The sequence below is a fragment of the Leucoraja erinacea genome, chromosome 6, assembly GCF_028641065.1.
Source record: "Leucoraja erinacea ecotype New England chromosome 6, Leri_hhj_1, whole genome shotgun sequence".
Taxonomy (NCBI): Eukaryota; Metazoa; Chordata; class Chondrichthyes; order Rajiformes; family Rajidae; genus Leucoraja; species Leucoraja erinaceus.
In genome coordinates this window covers 4,151,374-4,172,024 of record NC_073382.1, presented here as the reverse complement: position 1 = coordinate 4,172,024, position 20,651 = coordinate 4,151,374, and positions in this window count along the sequence as shown.

The window sequence follows — 20,651 nt, the reverse complement described above, 5'->3', positions numbered from 1 at the left end:
ACTGGTGCTGTCTGTAAGAAGCTTGTACGTTCTCACCATGACCTGCGTGGGTTTTCTCCAGGTGCTCTGGTTTCCTCCCACATTCATAGAAACATAGAAACATAGAAATTAGGTGCAGGAGTAGGCCATTCGGCCCTTCGAGCCTGCACCGCCATTCAATATGATCATGGCTGATCATCCAACTCAGTATCCTGTACCTGCCTTCTCTCCATACCCCCTGATCCCTTTAGCCACATGGGCCACATCAAACTCCCTCTTAAATATAGCCAATGAACTGGCCTCAACTACCTTCTGTGGCAGAGAATTCCACAGATTCACCACTCTCTGTGTGAAAAATGTTTTTCTCATCTCGGTCCTAAAAGATTTCCCCCTTTTATCCTTAAACTGTGATCCCTTGTTCTGGACTTCCCCAACATCGGGAACAATCTTCCTGCATCTAGCCTGTCCATCCCTTTAAGAATTGTGTAAGTTTCTATAAGACATGCAGGTTTGTGGGCTAATTGGCTTGGGTAAAAATTGTAAATTGTCCCCAGTGTGTGTAGGATAGTGTTAGTGTGCGGGGATCGCTGGACTCAGTGGGCCGAAGGGCCCTTTTCCGCGCTCTCTCTAAACTAAACCAAAAAAACTAGACTAAAATCTGTGGAACAGTTCATGGTGAGTCAGTATATTAGATTATTTGTCTCTATTTTAAAGCAGCAGGCTTTATTAAAGTGTTTTTTTTTCTTCTCTCTTAACCCCCAACAGTCAATAACAGCATCTTAACACAAACTCTTATTTATAAATAGCTACATTGAGTTGATGCTTGTCATCTGTGAGGCCTGCTGTCATGGTAACTAGCTGGAAGTGTTGAACTTGTTAAGGAAGGTTCAGCATGGACATTATAACTCCCGCTGCTGATTAAGATTGGAGTCCTCTGCAATCCTTTCTCTTTTGTACCAGCTCTCCTTGATCTCATTTTCACTTTTTTTTTTAACTGTCCTCCCCCCTACTTCAACGATAGATGTTGTTGAGAAAAGAGCGTTGGAGGAACTTGGTCAAGATGACCATCCACAGGACCAGGCAGCGGGCAGTCGATGGTCACAGCAGAGTCGGCTGCCTGCCCCTCGTACGGGTCTATGTCGAGGCTGGCGTGTCCCTGGAGAGGGAACATGCGGTGTCCACGGGGACATTGGAGGCCTTCCGTGAACGCTGGTTGCCGCGGGGGAGGTGGGGGGGGGGGGGGGGGGGGGGGGGGGGGGGTGGGGGGGGGGGGGGGGGTCAAGCATATTGTAGATAAAGATGAGACTATTGTATTATAATGATCGCCTGATGTGATGTAATGCTGAATAAAGCTCCTTGTTAAGAAGGGGAAAAAAAAGAAAAGTGCTGGAGGAACTCAGTGAGTCAGGCAAAATTTATGGGGAGAAATGAACAGATGATGTTTTGGGTCGGGACCCTTCTTCAGATGCTGTCATTTCCTTTTGTTGGTGCATCATCCTCTCTTTCATGTTCAACCCCCCCAAACTTGCCCTGGTTTTTTCTGCTTGGACAGGACCATGGCAATATTCCATGCACGCCATAAATGCTGGACACAAGGGCGGCACGGTGGTGCAGCGGTAGAGTTGCTGCCTTACAGCACTTGCAGCGCCGGAGACCCGGGTTCAATCCCGACCACGGGTGCTGTCTGTATGGAGTTTGTACGTTCTCCCTGTGTGACCGTGTGGGTTTTCCCCGAGATCTTCTGTTTCCTCCCACGCTCCAAACACATACAGGCTTGTAGGTTAATTGGCTTGGTATAAGTGTAAATTGTCCCTAGCGTGTGTAGGATGTTAGTGTGTGGGGATCGCTGGTCGGCGTGGACTCGATGGGCCAAAGGGCCTGTTTCCGCCCTGTATCTCAAAACTAAACTAAACATTAGCTGTGTTGTACATTAATTGGCTAGGTATGTGTAAGTTGACCCTTGTGTGTTAGATGGTGTTAATTTGTGGGGATCGTTGGTCAGTGCGGACCTGGTGGGCTGAAGGGCCTGTTTCTGCACTGTATCTCTAAATTAAACTAAACATCAAGCCCACTGGCAGAGATTAATTTATGTTTATACCCAGGACCTTGCAACATATGGTCAGAAAACTTCCCACCATTATAAAAATGGGGGGGGGGAGAACAAAGTAGAAGCCGGCGTGGGGGGGGGGGGGGGGGGGGGGGGGGGTCTTGTGAGGGGCAGAACAAAGGAGAACCTGGCCTGGGATACTTTGTAACTGTGCCCTTTATGTGGTGACTATGCAGGAATAGAATTTCACTGTGTCTTGTCACATCTGACAATAAAGCGTTCATCATGCATTCATTCATTTATTCCATCATTCATTCATTCATTCATTCATTCATTCATTCAATCATACATTCATTCATCACATTCATTCATTCATTCATTCAATCATTCATTCATTCATTCAATCATTCATTCATTCATCATTCATTCATTCATAATGTGATGTTTCAGGTCAAGACTTCTCTTCAGACTAATCCCAAAACGCCACCTATCCATGTTCTCCAGAGATGCTGCCTGCATCCTGCACTCTGTTTAACTTATATTTCAGGTCTTCATGAGAACTGAAGAGTGTTGGAGACAAATGAGTTTTAACATGCAGGTGAAGAGGAAATGTGGGGCGGAACAGTGTTCAAAACTTGAATTGTCACCGACCTTGGCAGGAGTTGTTTCCGATCCTTCATTCTCTCCTTTCTCTTCTCCTGAGCCCACAGCTTCATGTGGTCAGATGGGGTGGATGCTGTAACCATCCACAGGGCATGGCTAGCAGGAAATGTCACTTACGTGTTTCAAGGTACTGTGATAAGCTTGTGTTGTGTGCTATCCAGTCAGCGGAAAGAATATGCATGATCACAGTCAAGGCCATCCCCGAGTACAGATACATGACAAAGGGAATAACGTTTAGTGCAAATCCAGGGAGGCACAGCTTGGGGGGGGGGGGGGGGGGGGGGGGGGGGGGGGGGGGGTTTGAAAGTGGAGGAGGGGGGTGTTATAGGTTACCTAAAGTGGAAGAATTCAATGTATATATTGTTGGGTTGTAAGTTAACCAAGCCCCTACAATCAGTCTGAAGAGGGGTCTCGACCAGAGACGTCACCTGCCCATGTTTTCCAGAGATGTTGCCTGACCCACCGAATCCATTATTTTGGGTCTTTTTGTGTAATTATATTTTGGCCCACTAACTACGTTTATTTCTCCATAAGCCTCGTCTAGAGGTACAGCATGGAAACAGGCCCTTCAGCCTAGCGAGTCCACGCCAACTATCAATTATCCGTACACTCCAGTTCGATGTTAGCAAATTTGCAGATGACACAAAGCTGGGTGAACTGTGAGGAGGATGCTATGAGAATGCAGGGTGACATGGACAGGTTGGGGGAGTGGGCAGATGCATGGCAGATGAAGTTTAATGTGGATAAATGTGAGGTTATCCATTTTGGCAGCAAAAACAGGAAGGCAGATTAATATCTAAATGGTGTCAAGTTGGGAAAAGGGGAAGTACAACGGGATCTGGGGGGTCCTCGTTCATCAGTCAATGAAAGTAAGCATGCAGGTACAGCAGGCAGTGAAGAAAAAGAATGGCACGTTGGCCTTCATAACAAGAGGAGTAAGGTATAGGAGCAAAGAGGTTCTTCTGCAGTTGTACAGGGCCCTAGTGAGACCACACCTGGAGTATTGTGTGCAGTTTTCGTCCCCTAATTTGAGGAAGGACATTCTTGCTATTGAGGGATTACAGCGTATGTTTACAAGGTTAATTCCCGGGATGGCGGGACTGTCATATGCTGATAGAATGGAGCAGCTGGGCTTGTATACTCTGGAATTTAGGATGAGAGGATATCTTATTGAAACATATAAGAATATTAAGGGTTTGGATACGCGAGAGGCAGGAAACATGTTACTGATGTTGGAGGAGTCCAGAACCAGGGGCCACAATTTAAGAATAATGGGTAAGCCATTTAGAACGGAGACGAGGAAATACTTTTTCACACAGAGAGTTGTGAGTCTGTGGAATTCTCTGCCTCAGAGGGTGGTGGAGGCAAGTTTTCTGGATGAAAGTATGAGAGAGCTAGATAGGGCTCTTAAAGATAGCGGAGTCATGGGATCTGGGGAGAAGGCAGGAACGGGGTACTGATATGGGGATGATCAGCCATGATCACATTGAATGGAGGCGGAGCTCCCTCGAAGGGCCGAATGGCCTACTCCTGCACCTATTGTCTATTGTCTATTGATGTTGTCCCACTTGCGTATCCACTCGCTTTGCACTGGATAGCACTGGGGCTATTTGCAGAGACAAATCAACCTACAAACCCTCAGGTAGAAAACCAGAGCACCCAGAGGGAACCCACACAGTCGCGGGGAGTACGTACAAACTCCGTACAGACAGCACCCGTAGTCAGGATCAAACCGGGTTCTCTGGCCCTGTGAGGCAGTAGCTTTACCAGTTGCGCCAGTATCGTCGGACCCGAGTAACCCCAGCATTTGACGTCTTTAGTTCAGATTTTAAGCATCTGCACTATTTTGCTTCTGAATTACACAAACATTGAACAGGCTGACAACAGTTCTGCTTGGGTGACAAACATTTCTTGCCGGAACGTATTTTATTACATTTTTGAGAATACACTCATTTTTTTTTACTATCAATAATTTGACATATCAAGATAAACTCCAGTGGCTGCTCAACGGAGCAACCAGTGAAATGTATTGCTATCTGCCTGGATATTCGCTGAAAGGATCTGTGGTTCCAGTCTGAAATGGCCACAGTGTTTTGTTTGCCCCAATGTAAACACATCATTTGAAACGCTTTACAAAAATGTGCTTTTTATGTAATAGATTCCCTTGTCACGGTTGTCACCTGTCAGAGGCTACAGGTGGTGGATTTATTGGCAAGTTCTCTTCGCTCTGACATCCCAGTTGTTTCCTGATTCATTAACTGTTGACGATAAGGTGTGGAGTACACAGGCGATGGTCCCTTGAATCTTTCAAGGCCAGGTCACTGGTTCCATCCCAGCACAACGTGAATGACCAGGAGGTAGCACATCCCGATAGTGGTGGAGACGAGCATCATTGGAAACCCCAACCTGAGGGAGCAATGAAGTGGAAATTAATGGCAGATTACATAGGAATTCAGTGAATTTGTTTAGTCTTGGTTTAGTTTAGAGATACAGCGCGGAAACAGGCCTCCGAGTCCTCACTGACATAGAAACATAGAAAAATAGAAAATAGGTGCAGGAGTAGGCCATTCGGCCCTTCGAGCCTGCACCGCCATTCAATATGATCATGGCTGATCATCCAACTCAGTATCCCGTACCTGCCTTCTCTCCATACACTCGGATCCCCTTAGCCACAAGGGCCACATCTAACTCCCTCTTCAATATAGCCAATGAACTGGCCTCGACTACCCTCTGTGGCAGAGAGCTCCAGAGATTCACCACTCTCTGTGTGAAAAAAGTTCTTCTCATCTCGGTTTTAAAGGATTTCCCCCTTATCCTTAAGCTGTGACCCCTTGTCCTGGACTTCCCCAACATCGGGAACAATCTTCCTGCATCTAGCCTGTCCAACCCCTTAAGAATGTTGTAAGTTTCTATAAGATCCCCTCTCAATCTCCTAAATTCTAGAGAGTATAAACCAAGTCTATCCAGTCTTTCTTCATAAGGCAGTCCTGACATCCCAGGAATCAATCTGGTGAACCGTCTCTGCACTCCCTCTATGGCAATAATGTCCTTCCTCAGACCAGCGATCCCCGCACACTAAAGGCCCTGTCCCACTCGGCACGCAGATTACGCGACCTCGTCGTTGCGTTGAGGCGGTGGGCATCGTGTGGCCGCGCGGGGCCGGTCCCACTGAGAAGCGAGGAGGGGTATGTTAGTTGTGCGCGACATCGCGCGGGGGCTCCGAAATTTTGTAGCGAACTAAATCTTCGCGCGCCAACGGCCTGTCGTGTAACTGACGGCCAAAGTGGGACAGGCCCAAGACCCTGGCGCGACGCAACGTCTCACCTCCAACAGCAGCAGAAGCAGGCAAACGATCGTCGAACTCTCCGTTGCGGATGCGGATCCGCCCCCACTTCTACTCCCAGAGCAGGGCCGTGTGTATTTTGAAGATAGACACAAAATGCGGGAGTAACTCAGCGGGACTGGCAGCATCTCTGGATAGAAGCAATGGGTGACGTTTTGGGTCAAGACCCTTCTATCAGACTGAAGAATAGTCTCGACCTGAAACGTCACCCATTGCTTCTCTCCAGAGATGCTGCCGGTCCCGCTGAGTTACTCCTGCATTTTGTGTCTGCCTTCAAATGACGTCACGCGCTCCGGACGGCTGTGTGGACGCATGAAGTCGTGCGCGACCTTCGCGGGACTGTCGTGCCTCAACGCGACCACGAGGCCGCGTAATTAGCGTGCCAAAGACACGTAAGTGGGACAGGGGCTTAACTATCCTACACACGGAACAATTTCACATTTATACCAAGCCAGTTAAGCTACAAACCCGAACATCTTTGGAGGGTGGGAGAAACCGAAGATCTCCGAGCAAACACATACGGTCACGGGGATAAGGTACAAACTCCGTGAAGACCACACCACTAGTTGGGATCGAACCAGCGCTGTAAGGCAGCAACACTACCGCTGCACCACCGTGCCACCCTGTAGCTAGATGTATAAACAGACTGAGGGTGAGAAGCATCTTGAACGCCAAGAAAGATACATCTATAAAGTACGAGGAGATAGGGTAGAATTCATTAGGTATAGGAGGGAACTGCAGATGCTGGTTTATATCGAAGATAGACACAAAGTGCTGGAGTAACTCAGCGGGTCAGGCAGCATCTCTGGAGAAAAGGTATAGGTGACGTTTTGGCTCGAAGCCCTTCTTCAGGCTGCAGAAAGGTTTCGATCCAAAAACATCGCCTATTCTTTTTCTCCAGAGATGCTGCCTGACCCGCTGAGTTACTCCAGCACTTTGTGTCTATCTTCAAGATTATTTAGGCCTTTTGCAAGATGGAAACATCTTTTTTTCTTTATTTTCACTGATTGAACATCAATAAATAGATTGTCAGAGGAGGAATATGAAAGTGTGAGTTGGTTAGCATATGATGAGCATTTGATAGCACTGGGCCTCTACTCGCTGGTTGAGGAGAGACCTCATTGAAACTTTCAGATTAATGAAAGGCATAGATAGAGTGGATGTGGAAAGGATGTTTCCACTAGTGGGAGAGTCTAGGACCAGATGTCATAGCCTCAGAATTAAAGGGCGCTCTTTTAGAAAGGGGTTTGGGAAGGAATCTTTTAGTCAGAGGGTAGTTAATCTATGAAACTCATTTCCACAGAGGCCCCAAGTCAGTGGATATTTTAAAGGCAGAAATAGACAGATTCCTGATTAGAACGGGTGTCAAGGGTTATGGGGAGAAGGCAGGAAAAATGGATTAGGAGGCAGAGATCAGCCAGGATTGAATAGTAGACTCGATGGGCCAAATGGCCTAATTCTACTCCTATAACTTGTGAACTTGCAAATAAGTCAATTATTTTCCCATTAAGCCCGGATCATGCATCGGGGACCTGGGGTGGAGGGCACTGCACTGAGGAGTCCCTTGCAACCTGTTTCTCTTGCAGTTCGCAGACCCGCTAGTCGCCTGCCACTTTAGCGGCTGGTACCACGTGTTTATGGAGCGTGCAGCCCCTGTTCCATTACCTAACGGGGCTGCTCCATGCCTTCTGGCTGCATTTCTCACCCATCCATCCTCATTTTCAGACACCCTGTGTGTAGGGGAGAGGGTAGGGCCGAGGATGTCCTGGTTGGGTTGCTGTTGGGCCTGGCCAAGCTGGCCATCCGCGAGTCCCGGCGCCAGGCTGCCTGCCCCTTTTCCGGGGTTACGTCCATTCCCGGGTGGTGGTAGAGACGGACTACGCGCTGTCCATGGGGGATTTCCGGGACCGTTGGGCACCGCGATGGGGTTGCATGCATCCTTGACAAGGAGCGGAAGATAGTTGTGTAATAGTTCATCATTTGTCGTGTATATTGGTGGCGGGTTCTGGTTTTGTTTTTTACTGCACTGTATATATTATTTTAATATTTGAATAAATATTTATGATTTTTTTTTAAAAGGCCAGTTCATGCACAAAGCTAGATTTATGTCCATGAGAATTTGCAGATCTATTCAGCCTACTTCTGTTTATATTCTCTACAGGTCCCCTCTCTGTAAACCAAACAAAGTAGTTAGGGTGGTAAAGAATGCTTTTGCTACGTTGTCTTTCATCAGTCAGGGTACTGAGTATAGATGGTAGACAAAAATGCTGGAGAAACTCAGCGGGTGCAGCAGCATCTATGGAGCGAAGGAAATAGGCAACGTTTCGGGCCAAAACCCCTCTTCAGGATAGATAGCCTGTATTGAACAAGCTGCCGGAGGACGTAGTTGAGGAAGGCATGCCTACTTACAATGACTGGTGTACCATGACACCCAGGTCTCGTTGCATCTCCCCTTTTCCTAATCGGCCACCATTCAGATAATAGTCTACTTTCCTGTTTTTGCCACCAAAGTGGATAACCTCACATTTATCCACATTATATTGCATCTGCCATGCATTTGCCCACTCACCCAGCCTATCCAAGTCACCTTGCAGCCTCCTAGCATCCTCCACACAGCTAACACTGCCCCCCAGCTTTGTGTCATCCGCAAACTTGGAGATGTTGCATTCAATTCCCTCGTCCAAATCATTAATATATATTGTAAGTAGCTGGGGTCCCAGCACTGAGCCTTGCGGTACCCCACTAGTCACTGCCTGCCATTGTGAAAAAGACCTGTTTACTCCTACTTTGCTTCCTGTCTGCCAGCCAGTTCTCTATCCACATCAATGCTGAACCCCCAATACCGTGTGCTTTAAGTTTGTATACTAATCTCTTATGTGGGACCTTGTCGAAAGCCTTCTGAAAGTCCAGATATAACACATCCACTGGTTCTCCCTTATCCACTCTACTAGTTACATCCTCGAAAAATTCTAGAAGATTCGTTAGACATGATTTACCTTTCATAAATCCATGCTGTCCAAAGATTTCACCACTTTCCAAATGTGCTGCTATCCCATCTTTAATAACTGACTCTAGCAGTTTCCCCACTACCGATGTTAGACTAACTGGTCTGTAATTCCCCGTTTTCTCTCTCCCTCCCTTTTTAAAAAGTGGGGTTACATTAGCTACCCTCCAATCCTCAGGAACTATTCCAGAATCTAAAGAGTTTTGAAAAATCAGGACCAGTTTGGAAGGATATGGACCAAAGACGGGCAGCTGGAACTATGCAGCTGGGGAGACTTTAAACTAGAATGGTTGGGGCGAGGGACTCAAATAGCGAAAGTTAGTAGACAGAATGGGAGGCAGGAAGCAGAAAAGGGAAGCACTCGGACACAAGAGGAGAAAGAAAAAAAAGGAAATAAACAGAGAATAAGAGACGGGGGGTTTCTTAAATGTGCATATTTTAATGCTAGGAGCATTGTAAGAAAAGTGGATGAGCTTAGAGTCTGGATAGACACCTGGAAGTATGATGTTGTGGCGATCAGTGAAACGTGGTTGCAGGAGGGCTGTGATTGGAAACTAAATATTCCAGGATTTCGTTGCTTCAGGTGTGATAGAATTGACAGGGGCAAGAGGTGGAGGTGTTGCATTGCTAGTCAGGGAAGATATTACAGCAGTGCTTTGGCAGGATAGATTGGAGGGCTCATCTAGGGAGGCTATTTGGGTGGAATTGAGAAATGGGAAAGGTGTAGCAACACTTATAGGGGTGTATTATAGACCGCCAAACGGGGAACGAGAATTGGAAGAGCAAATATGTAAGGAGATAGCAGATATTAGTAGTAAGCACAAGGTAGTGATTGTGGGATATTTCAACTTTCCACACATAGACTGGGAAACACATTCTGTAAATGGGCTGGATGGGTTGGAGTTTGTAAAATGTGTGCAGGATAGTTTTTTGCAGCAATACATAGAGGTACCTACTAGAGGAGGGGCAGTGCTGGACCTCCTGTTAGGAAATGAGACGGGACAGGTGGCGGAGGTATGCGTTGGGGAGCACTTCGGGTCCAGTGATCACAATACCATTAGTTTCAATATAATTATGGAGAGGGTCAGAACTGGACCTAGGGTTGAGATTTTTGATTGGAGAAAGGCTAACTTTGATGAGATGCGAGATGATTTAAAAGGAGTGAACTGGGACATTTTGTTTTATGGGAAAGATGTAGATGAGAAATGGACGACATTTAAAGGGGAAATTTTAAGAGTACAGAATCTTTATGTTCCTGTTCGGTTGAAAGGAAACAGTAAAAATTGGAAAGAGCCCTGGTTTTCAAGGGAAATTGGACATCTTGTTCGGAAAAAGAGGGAGATCTACAATAATTATAGGCAGCATGAAGTAAATGAGGTGCTTGAGGAGTATAAGGAATGTAAAAAGAATCTTAAGAAAGAAATTAGAAAAGCTAAAAGAAGATATGAGGTTGCTTTGGCAAGTAAGGTGAAAGTAAATCCAAAGGGTTTCTACAGCTATATTAATAGCAAAAGGATAACGAGGGATAAAATTGGTCCATTGTAGAGACAGACTGGACAGTTATCTGCAGAGCCAAATGAGATGGGGGAGATATTGAATAATTTTTTTTCTTCGGTATTCACCAAGGAGAAGGATATTGAATTACGTGAGGTAAGGGAAACTAGTAGAGTAGCTATGGATACTATGAGGTTCAAAGTAAAAGAAGTACTGACACTTTTGAAAAATATAAAAGTGGATAAGTCTCCAGGTCCTGACAGGATATTCCCTAGGACATTGAGGGAAGCTAGTGTAGAAATAGCCGGGGCTATGACAGAAATATTTCAAATGTCATTAGAAACGGGAATAGTCCCCGAGGATTGGCGTACTGCGCATGTTGTTCCATTGTTTAAAAAAGGGTTCTAAGAGTAAACCTAGCAATTATAGACCTGTTAGTTTGACTTCAGTGGTGGGCAAATTAATGCAAAAGATACTTAGAGATAATATATATAAGCATCTAGATAAACAGGGTCTGATTAGGTCAACATGGATTTGTGCCTGGAAGGTCATGTTTGATTAATCTTCTTGAATTTTTTGAAGAGGTTACTAGGGAAATTGACGAGGGTAAGGCAGTGGATGTTGTCTATATGGACTTCAGTAAGGCCTTTGACAAGGTTCCTCATGGAAGGTTGGTTAAGAAGGTTCAACTGTTGGATATAAATGCAGGAATAGCAAGATGGATTCAACAGTGGCTGAATGGGAGAAGCCAGAGGGTAATTGTGGATGGCTGTTTATCGGGTTGGAGGCAGGTGACTAGTGGGGTGCCTCAGGGATCTGTGTTGGGTCCTTTGTTGTTTGTCATGTACATCAATGATCTGGATGAAGGTGTGGTAAATTGGATTAGTAAGTATGCAGATGATACCAAGATAGGGGGTGTTGTGGATAATGAAGAGGATTTCCAAAGTCTACAGAGTGATTTAGGCCATTTGGAAAAATGGGCTGAAAGATGGCAGATGGAGTTTAATGCTGATAAATGTGAGGTGCTACACCTTGGCAGGACAAATCAAAATAGGACGTACATGGTAAATGGTAGGGAATTGAAGAATACAGTTGAACAGAGGGATCTGGGTATAACCGTGCATAGTTCCTTGAAGGGGGAATCTCATATAGATAGGGTGGTAAAGAAAGCTTTTGGTATGCTAGCCTTTATAAATCAGAGCATTGAGTATAGAAGCTGGGATGTAATGTTAAAATTGTACAAGGCATTGGTGAGACCAAATCTGGAGTATGGTGTACAATTTTGGTCGCCCAATTATAGGAAGGATGTCAACTAAATAGAGAGAGTACAGAGGAGATTTACTAGAATGTTGCCTGGGTTTCAGCAACTAAGTTACAGAGATAGGTTGAATAAGTTAGATCTTTATTCTCTGGAGCGCAGAAGGTTAAGGGGGGACTTGATAGAGGTCTTTAAAATGATGAGAGGGATAGACAGAGTTGATGTGGACAAGCTTTTCCCTTTGAGAATAGGGAGGATTCAAACAAGAGGACATGACTTCAGAATTAAGGGACAGAAGTTTAGGGGTAATATGAGGGGGAACTTCTTTACTCAGAGAGTGGTAGCGGTGTGGAATGAGCTTCCAGTGGAAGTGGTGGAGGCAGGTTTATTGGTATCATTTAAAAATAAATTGGATAGGCATATGGATGAGAAGGGAATGGAGGGTTATGGTATGAGTGCAGGCAGGTGGGACTAAGGGGAAAAAAAAATTTGTTCGGCACGGACTTGTAGGGCCGAGATGGCCTGTTTCCGTGCTGTGATTGTTATATGGTTATATGGTTATATGGGTCATGTTGGCCGGTGTGAGCAAGTTGGGCCTGTGTATGGCCTGTTTCCACACTGTATGACTCTGTGACTGTCGGTAGTGAGTTGAGAACTGGCGCAGGTCAGCAATGATTGCATGTGATTAATGGGGAACGCTTGAGGGGCTGGTGGCAAAATGCAGCTTCTATTTTCTTCTCTTCTCGTGTTCTTGGATTCTAAGATCTTTCCTGATATCTCCTAATCAAGGGACATTCAATAGCATACCCCAACTTCTAAAACTAATTTAACTCACGGCCTCTCACATCTAGGGGTGGCATGGTAGCACAGCGGTAGAGTTGCTACCTTACTGCGCCAGATTCCCAGATTTGATCCTGACCACGGGTGCTGTCGGTACGGAGTTTGTACATTCTCCCTGTGACCTGCGTGGGTTTTCCTCCAGGCGCTCGGGCTTCCTCCCACACTCCAAAGACGTACAGGCTTGTAGGCTAATTGGCTTGGTGAAATTGCAAATTGTCCCTAGAGTGTGTAGTATAGTGTTAGCGCGCGAGGGTTGCTCGTCGGCGCGGACTCGGTGGGCCGAAGGGCCTGTTTCCGCGCTGTATCTCTAAACTAAACCAAACTAAAAGTGAGGCAAGTATATGCTGAACATTATTCACGCTGTCTTCTTTGTGCTGAGGCGGCAATGATAAGGAATACAGGCATTGGTTTACCAACACTGAGCCTGTTCGAAATATTTCTACCATAGTCATGTCTCCGCCATAATCATCATCACCTTGACAACCGGAGCCAAGCCTCAGTTTTATTATATGTTGAAGCATTCACTTCAAATCTGTTTCCTTTGCCTTTCAAATAAATGTCAATTTTAGTTTTTCACTTACTAGAAAGAAATAAAAATGAAAGATGAATGGGGATTATTCAACGTCTGGCACCAGAAAACAGCACTCAGGTAATTCTCATAGTCTAGACAATTCAAGTTCATCACCATTGAAAGGGCAACTGTATTGCAAACTCTGGATTTTCTTTTTGCAGAATAAAAGTCCAGAGCAACATAAGGTCAAAGTCAGATGCTGAGAAAGATAGTAAAGAAATGTCCTCTGGAACCTGCTAAATTAAATACCCAAGCATAAAGACACAACAATTATTTAACACACTGCAAATTGGAGGAACTGTGCCTCATATTTCGCTTATGCAGCTTACAACCCAGCGGTATGAATATCGACTTCTCAAACTATGAGTAATCCTTGCTTTCCTTCTCTCTCCATCCCTCAAGTCAAGTCAAGTGAGTTTATTGTCATGTGTCGCTGATAGGACAATGAAATTCTTGCTTTGCTTCATCACACAGAACATAGCATTTACTACAAAACAGATCAGTGTGTCAAATATACCGTAATTTAAATATATACATAGATGAATAAATAAATAAACTGATAAAGTGCAATAACAGATAATTGGTTATTAATAATCAGAGTTTTGTCCGAGCCAGGTTTAATAGCCTGATGGCTGTGGGGAAGTAGCTATTCCTGAACCTGGTTGTTGCAGTCTTCAGGCTCCTGTACCTTCTACTTGAAGGTAGCAGGGAGATGAGTGTGTGGCCAGGATGGTGTGGGTCTTTGATGATACTGCCAGCCTTTTTGAGGCAGCAACTGCGATAGATCCCCTCGATGGAAGGAAGGTCAGAGCCGATGATGGACTGGGCAGTGTTTACTCCTTTTGAAGTCTTTTCCTCTCCTCCGATCTGTCTTCCTAATTACATTTTGCCTTTGTATGCTTCGTTGTCACCTTCCCCCAGCTAACAATGATATATTCTACATTTTCATTGAACTTTGTTTCCTTTGATGTCTCGTTTTCACACCTTACCCTTCCATATCTCTGCGTCTCCTCTCTCCCCTGACTCTCAGTCTGAAGAAGGGTCCTGACCTGAAACGTCACCCATTCCTCCTATCCAGAGACGCTGCCTGTCCCACTGGGTCTATCTGCAGTGAAAACCAGCATCAGCAGGTCTTTCCTGCACAATTATCCATCTCATCATTGTTTGAATCCATCAGAGCATTAAATGCCTTGACATCAACCCTCGGACATTTGAACAGTACACAATACTACATTACATAACGCTACCAGCACTAACCTTTGCAGTAACGATTGCCAGGACTCGATGGTCTGAGCTATAGAGAGAGATTGAGTAAGCAGACTCTATTCCTTGGAGGTACACAAAAATGCTGGAGAAACTCAGCGGGTACAGCAGCATCTATGGAGCGAAGGAAATAGGCGACGTTTCGGGCCAAAACGCCATTCAATCAGAAGTGTTTCGGCCCGAAACGTCGCCTATTTCCTTTGCTCCATAGATGCTGCTGCACCCGCTGAGTTTCTCCAGCATTTTTGTGTACCTTCGATTTTCCAGCATCTGCAGTTCCTTCTTAAAAAACACTATTCCTTGGAGCGCAGGAAGATGAGGATTGATTTTATAGCGATGCATAATATCATGAGCGGAATAGATCAGATAGACTCACAGAGTCTCTTGCCCAGAGTAGGAAAATCGAGAACCAGAGGACATTGGCTTAACGTGAAGGAGGAAAGATTTAATAGGAACCTGAAGGGTATCTTTTTCACACGAAGAAGTGTATGGAACGAGCTGCCAGAGGATGTAGTTGAGGCAGGAACTATTGCAAAATTTAAGAAACATTTAGACAGGTACATGGATAGGGCAGGCTTTGAGGGATATGGCCAAACACAGGCAGGTGGGACTAGTCTTGATGGGGCATGTTGGTCTGTGTTGGTAAGTTGGGCCGAAGGGCCTGTTTCCACGTCGTATGACACTATGACTCTAACGGTGAACTTCAATGGGTTGCCTATTTTCTTCGCTCCATAGATGCTGCTGCACCCGCTGAGTTTCACCAGCATTTTTGTCTACCATGAACTTCAATGGACTGTCTTTGTTTGCAGAAAGGACTTCCTGTTTTTTGCACTAATATATTATAATTATTAACATATTTAATTTAAAATATATATATTATCTGTGAATATTGTGCTAATGGAACTGTTAAGCTGGTGCAAGTCAGAATCTCATGGTCTGCTGTTGGTACATATGACAATTAAGCACTCCTAACTTTTGACACCATTGGTACATTATGGAATAAACAGGAAGGTGTTTAAGTCAATCATTGCATAACGTCGGTGCACCACAAAATGTTGATTGAGAAGCAGGTACTGCCACCTTTCCTCTTGCTTGAGAATTTCTATCGGTCCATATAGTAAATGAAAAAAATACCCTTAGGATGTGTAGCAGTTATTGATCAGAAAGGGCATCAAAAGTTACGGGTAGAAGGCAGGGGAATGGGGTTGAGAGAGAAAAATAGATCAGCCATGATCGAATGACGGAACAGGCTCTATGGGCCGAATGGCCTAATTCTGCTCCTAAGTCTTATGGTTCATCAGTTGATAAGTGATAGGAGTGAAATTAGGCATTTGGCCCATCAAGTCTACTCCGCCATTCAATCACGGCTGGTCTAACCATATAACCATATGACAATTACAGCACGGAGACAGGCCATCTCGGCCCTACAAGTTCGTGCTGAACACTTATTTTTCCCTAGTCCCATCTACCTGCACTCAGACCATAACCCTCCATTCCTTTCCCATCCATATACCTATCCAATTTTATTTTTAAATGATAAAATCAAACTTGCCTCCACCACTTCCACTGGAAGCTCATTCCACACAACTACCACTCTCTGAGTAAAGAAGTTCCCCCTCATGTTACCCCTAAACCTCTGTCCCTTAATTCTCAAGTCATGTCCCCTTGTTTGAATCTTCCCTACTCTCAATGGGAAAAGCTTATCCACGTCAACTCTGTCTATCCCTCTCATCATTTTAAACACCTCTATCAAGTCCCCCCTTAACCTTCTGTGCTCCAAAGAATAAAGACCTAACTTGTTCAACCTTTCTCTGTAACTCTCCCTCCGAACCCCATTCCCCTGCCTTCTCCCCATAACCCCTGACTCCTGTACTAATCAAGAATCTAGCTATCTCTGCCTTAAAAATATCAATTGACAGCCTTTCACAGATTCACCACCATCTAACTAAAGAAATTCCTCCTCATTTCCTTCCTAAAGGAACAACCTTAATTCTGAGGCTAGGACCTCTGGTCCTAGACTCTCCCACTAGTGGATACATCCTCTCCACATCCACTCTATCCAGGTCAGGTGAATCAGGCATGAAGCAAAGAAAACTGAAATCCCTGATCTCCTCTGAAACAGCTGACTTGCTCTAAACTCGCCAAATTCAGACTTGGCTGATTGAATGTTAGATAGAAATATGCTGGAGAGGAAAATCCCTGATATTTCAGCTGCATCTGGAGTTCACCTCCCCAGCTCGCACCCCCTTTCTTCCCCGCTTACGTAGTTTGTTAGTACTCACAGCTGTGCGGGTAGCATCGGGTTTAAAAAACATCGGTAGTACCGAGAGCCGTCATGATTTAGGAAAGATTGACGTGTGGGTGTGTAGGTTAATTAGACTCTGTAAATTGCCTCCAGTGTGCAGTGAGTCGATGCGAAAGTGAGAGAAGATGGAACTCAGGTGATAGTCGGTGTGGACTCGGTGGACCTACCATGCTGTATCTTTTAATCAATTAAATAATTAAATAGGATACCCACAGTGCTGGAAACAATGGCATTGTCAACACACTAAACGGATAGATAGCCTGTGTGGAACAAGCTGCCAGAGGAGGTAGTTGAGGCTGGAACTATCCCAACGTTGCAGAGACTGTTAAGGGCCAGTCCCACGAGCATGCGACTTGCATGTGGCAAGCGCGACCAAACCTGAAGCGGGGGTCGCGCGGAGGTCGAGTGATCCCCGTACAGGGCCGGTCCCACCAGCATGTGACTGCATGCGGCGAGCGCGACCAAACCGGAAGCGGGGGCTGCGCGGAGGTCGAGTGAGTGACGTGAAATTCGAGCGAAGTCCGCGGGAAGTTCGCGCGTGACGTACGGCATCAAGACGTGCGTACGGCGTCGAGATGCTGCGCACGTCCGTCGAGGCGGTGCGTACGGCGTCGAGGCGGCTGCGGGCCGGCAGGCCGTTGCCGCGTGGAATTTTTGAACACGGTCAGTTTTTCTGAGCCCCGCGCGATGTCGGGACCAGCTCCGCACAACTCCATATGGCTCCGGCGATCGAAATGGGACCGGCCCCGCGAGGCCGTACGGCTCAAGCGACCACGTTAGGTCGCGCTTGCCGCATGGAGTCGCATGCTCGTGGGACAGGCCCTTTAGACAGGTACGTGGATAGGACAAGTTCAAGGGATATGGGCTAAAGGCAGGCAGGCGGGACAAGTGCAGCTGGGACATGTTGGTCGGTGTGGGCAGGGTGGGTCGAAGGGCCTGTTTCCACACTATGACTATGACTATGAATCTAATAAAGGGAAATGATCATGGAAGACTATTTTAAGAGGAGCAGCACGCAAAATGTTGCCATTCCCAGCGTTTCTTCTTTTTTTTAAACTTTTAAACTATACATTTATTTACAGTAAAATGATGAAATCATTGCCTCTCACTCGCAATATCAAGGGAGGTTATGATCAGGGAGATACAGGGAAGATGGTGCCAAGGATTAGGAAATCAAAACTAAGGGATTATGAAAGGAGCATCAACATTTCCGAGAGCTAAATGAAGAAAACATCTTTTATATCTAGTTGAAAACATTAACTGTCGGATCCAAAAAGCTTTTGAAGTTTGGAGAGATTTAAACAATTAGATACGATATATGGATACGAAGTGTTGAGAAGGATGTGGACCAAATCTAGGCAAGTGGGACTAGCCTGGAATGCCATCTTGGTCAGCATGGACAAAGTGGGCCAAAGGGCCAATTTCCTGGTTGTACAGTTCTATGATTTCTATGCCTCCAGTGAGTGTAGGTTGGGGGTGATGTATTGAGGAATATATCTAGGTTGATTGGTCAAGTGGGAGTGAACAACCACTTAGGTCCTCATGAACAAGGAAACTGCAGATGCTGATTTACACAAGAAAACATTAGTGCTGGAGTAACTTAGCGGGTAATGGAGTCATTGAGTCCAACTTGCCCACACAAGCCATCATGTCCCACCTGCCTGTCCCAGCTACACTAGTCCCACCTGCCTGTGTTTGGACAATATCCCTCCAAACATAGAAACATAGAAATTAGGTGCAGGAGTAGGCCATTCGGCCCTTCGAGCCTGCACCGCCATTCAATATGATCATGGCTGATCATCCAACTCAGCCTGTCCTATCCACTGTCCTGTCCAACTGTTTCTAAAACAGTTGGGATAGTCACTGCCTCAACTACCTCCTCTGGCAGCTTGTTCCATACATCCACTACCCATTGTGTGAAAACGTTACCCCTCAGATTCCTATTAAGGCAGGCAGCGTCTCTGGAGAATCAGTCTGAAGAAGTGTCCCGTGCCGAAACGTCACCCATCCTTGTCCACCACTGTGTCTTCAGTTAGATCTTCTCCTGATCCGATGTGGAATATCACAGAAACATCCAGTCACCTGGCCATAACGGAGTAGGTTGCATCCACTAATAGAGATGGAAAAGTGTGTTCCTTCCCACTCGCATTTCTGCGAGTCATTGCATCCTCCACACGGGAACACCACAAGTACCCCACTAGTCACTGCCTGCCATTGTGAAAAGGACCGTTTACTCCTAATAATCTTCCCCTGATCCGATGTGGAATATCACATCGATTTTCTCCACCACAAGGCACATTGATTCTCCGTGACTTCCCCTATAACTTCACACACATTTTCGCTGTAATCATCCCCTGACAAGAGAAACCCTCAGTAGCTCTGTTCTGAGCAGCTGTTTCATTTACAGCTTTTAAGATGACAAGCAGCCGTTCTAATACACAACACATGTTGCAACCTGATTATAAAGAAATATATGGAAACATTTAATTGGTCTGCATTAATAGTCATGGACTGAAATGGTAATAACCTATTATCTTTTATATTACTAAAAAATTGCCTTTAATTCGTGACAGCTGCAGTGTCAGTAAACCAATCATGTCACAATTCAGATTTTTATGATACTAATATAAATGGCAACAAGGCTTCAAAGCACTCTTAATTTAAAGCCTTAAGGGCCTGTCCCACTTCGGTGACTCTTGAAGCCCCCGTCCCACTTAGGAAACCTGAACGGAAACCTCTGGAGACTTTGCGCCCCACCCAAGGTTTCCGTGCGGTTTCCGGTGGTTTTTGTCAGTCTCCCTACCCTGCTTCCACTACCTGCAACCTCCGGCAACCACCTGCAACCTCCGGGAACCGCATGGAAACCTTGAGTGGGGCGCAAAGTCTCCAGAGGTTTCCGTTCAGGTTTCCTAAGTGGGACAGGGGCATAAAGAGTCGCCGAAGTGGGACAGGCCTTTAAGGCTTTAAACTGTGTGATTTTGTTTGGCTTTGTCTTTTTGAAGCTGATAGAACCATCGAGGGTGGGTTGTTACAGCTTCATTTTTGATGTGTTTAGTTTAGTTTAGAGAAACAGCGCGGAAGCAGGCCCTTCGGCCCACCAAGTCCGCTCCAACCTGCGATCCCCACACACGTACACTATCCTACACACACTAGGGACAATTTACAATCATACCAAGTCAATTAGCCCTGTACGCCTTTGGAGTGTGGGAGGAAACTGGAGATCCCGGTGAAAACCCACGCTGGTCATGGGAAGAATGTAAAAACTCCATACAGTTAGCACTGGTAGAAAAATCAGGCCATTCGGCCCATCAAGTCTAGTCCGCCATTCATTCATGACTGATCTATCTCTTCCCCCTAACCCCATTTCCTGCCTTATCCCCATAACTCCTGACACCCGTGCTAATTAAGACTCTATCTATCTGCCTTAAAACTATTCATTGACTTGGCCCCCACAGCCATGGCCCAAATTGATTCCATAGTTTCACCACCCTCTGTGTTATGGAAAAATTGAGTCAGAGGTGCTCATTGGAACAGGGACCTAAGAGATAATCTAAAGAAATAGTTTTTCAACATCTATGCAATTCCCATTATTCCTGGTTGGAGATCCCAACACCCACCGATCAAAAGACAATCAGAGTTGGCAGTGTACATCAGTCCTGAACTTGATGTGAAATTAAGAGACTAATAAAACCGAAGATGTTGAAAATCTGAATTTAAAACCAGCAAATGTTGGTGATACTCAGCAGGTCAGTCTCTCATTATCTCCGCCAACACTAGTAAGTGTTCTCTCCATAATGCCCCCTCACCAACCCCCCTCCCCTCTGCTTCTCCAAATCATAAAACATTTGAACATCTAACTTTTTCCATTCATTGACCTGAAACAG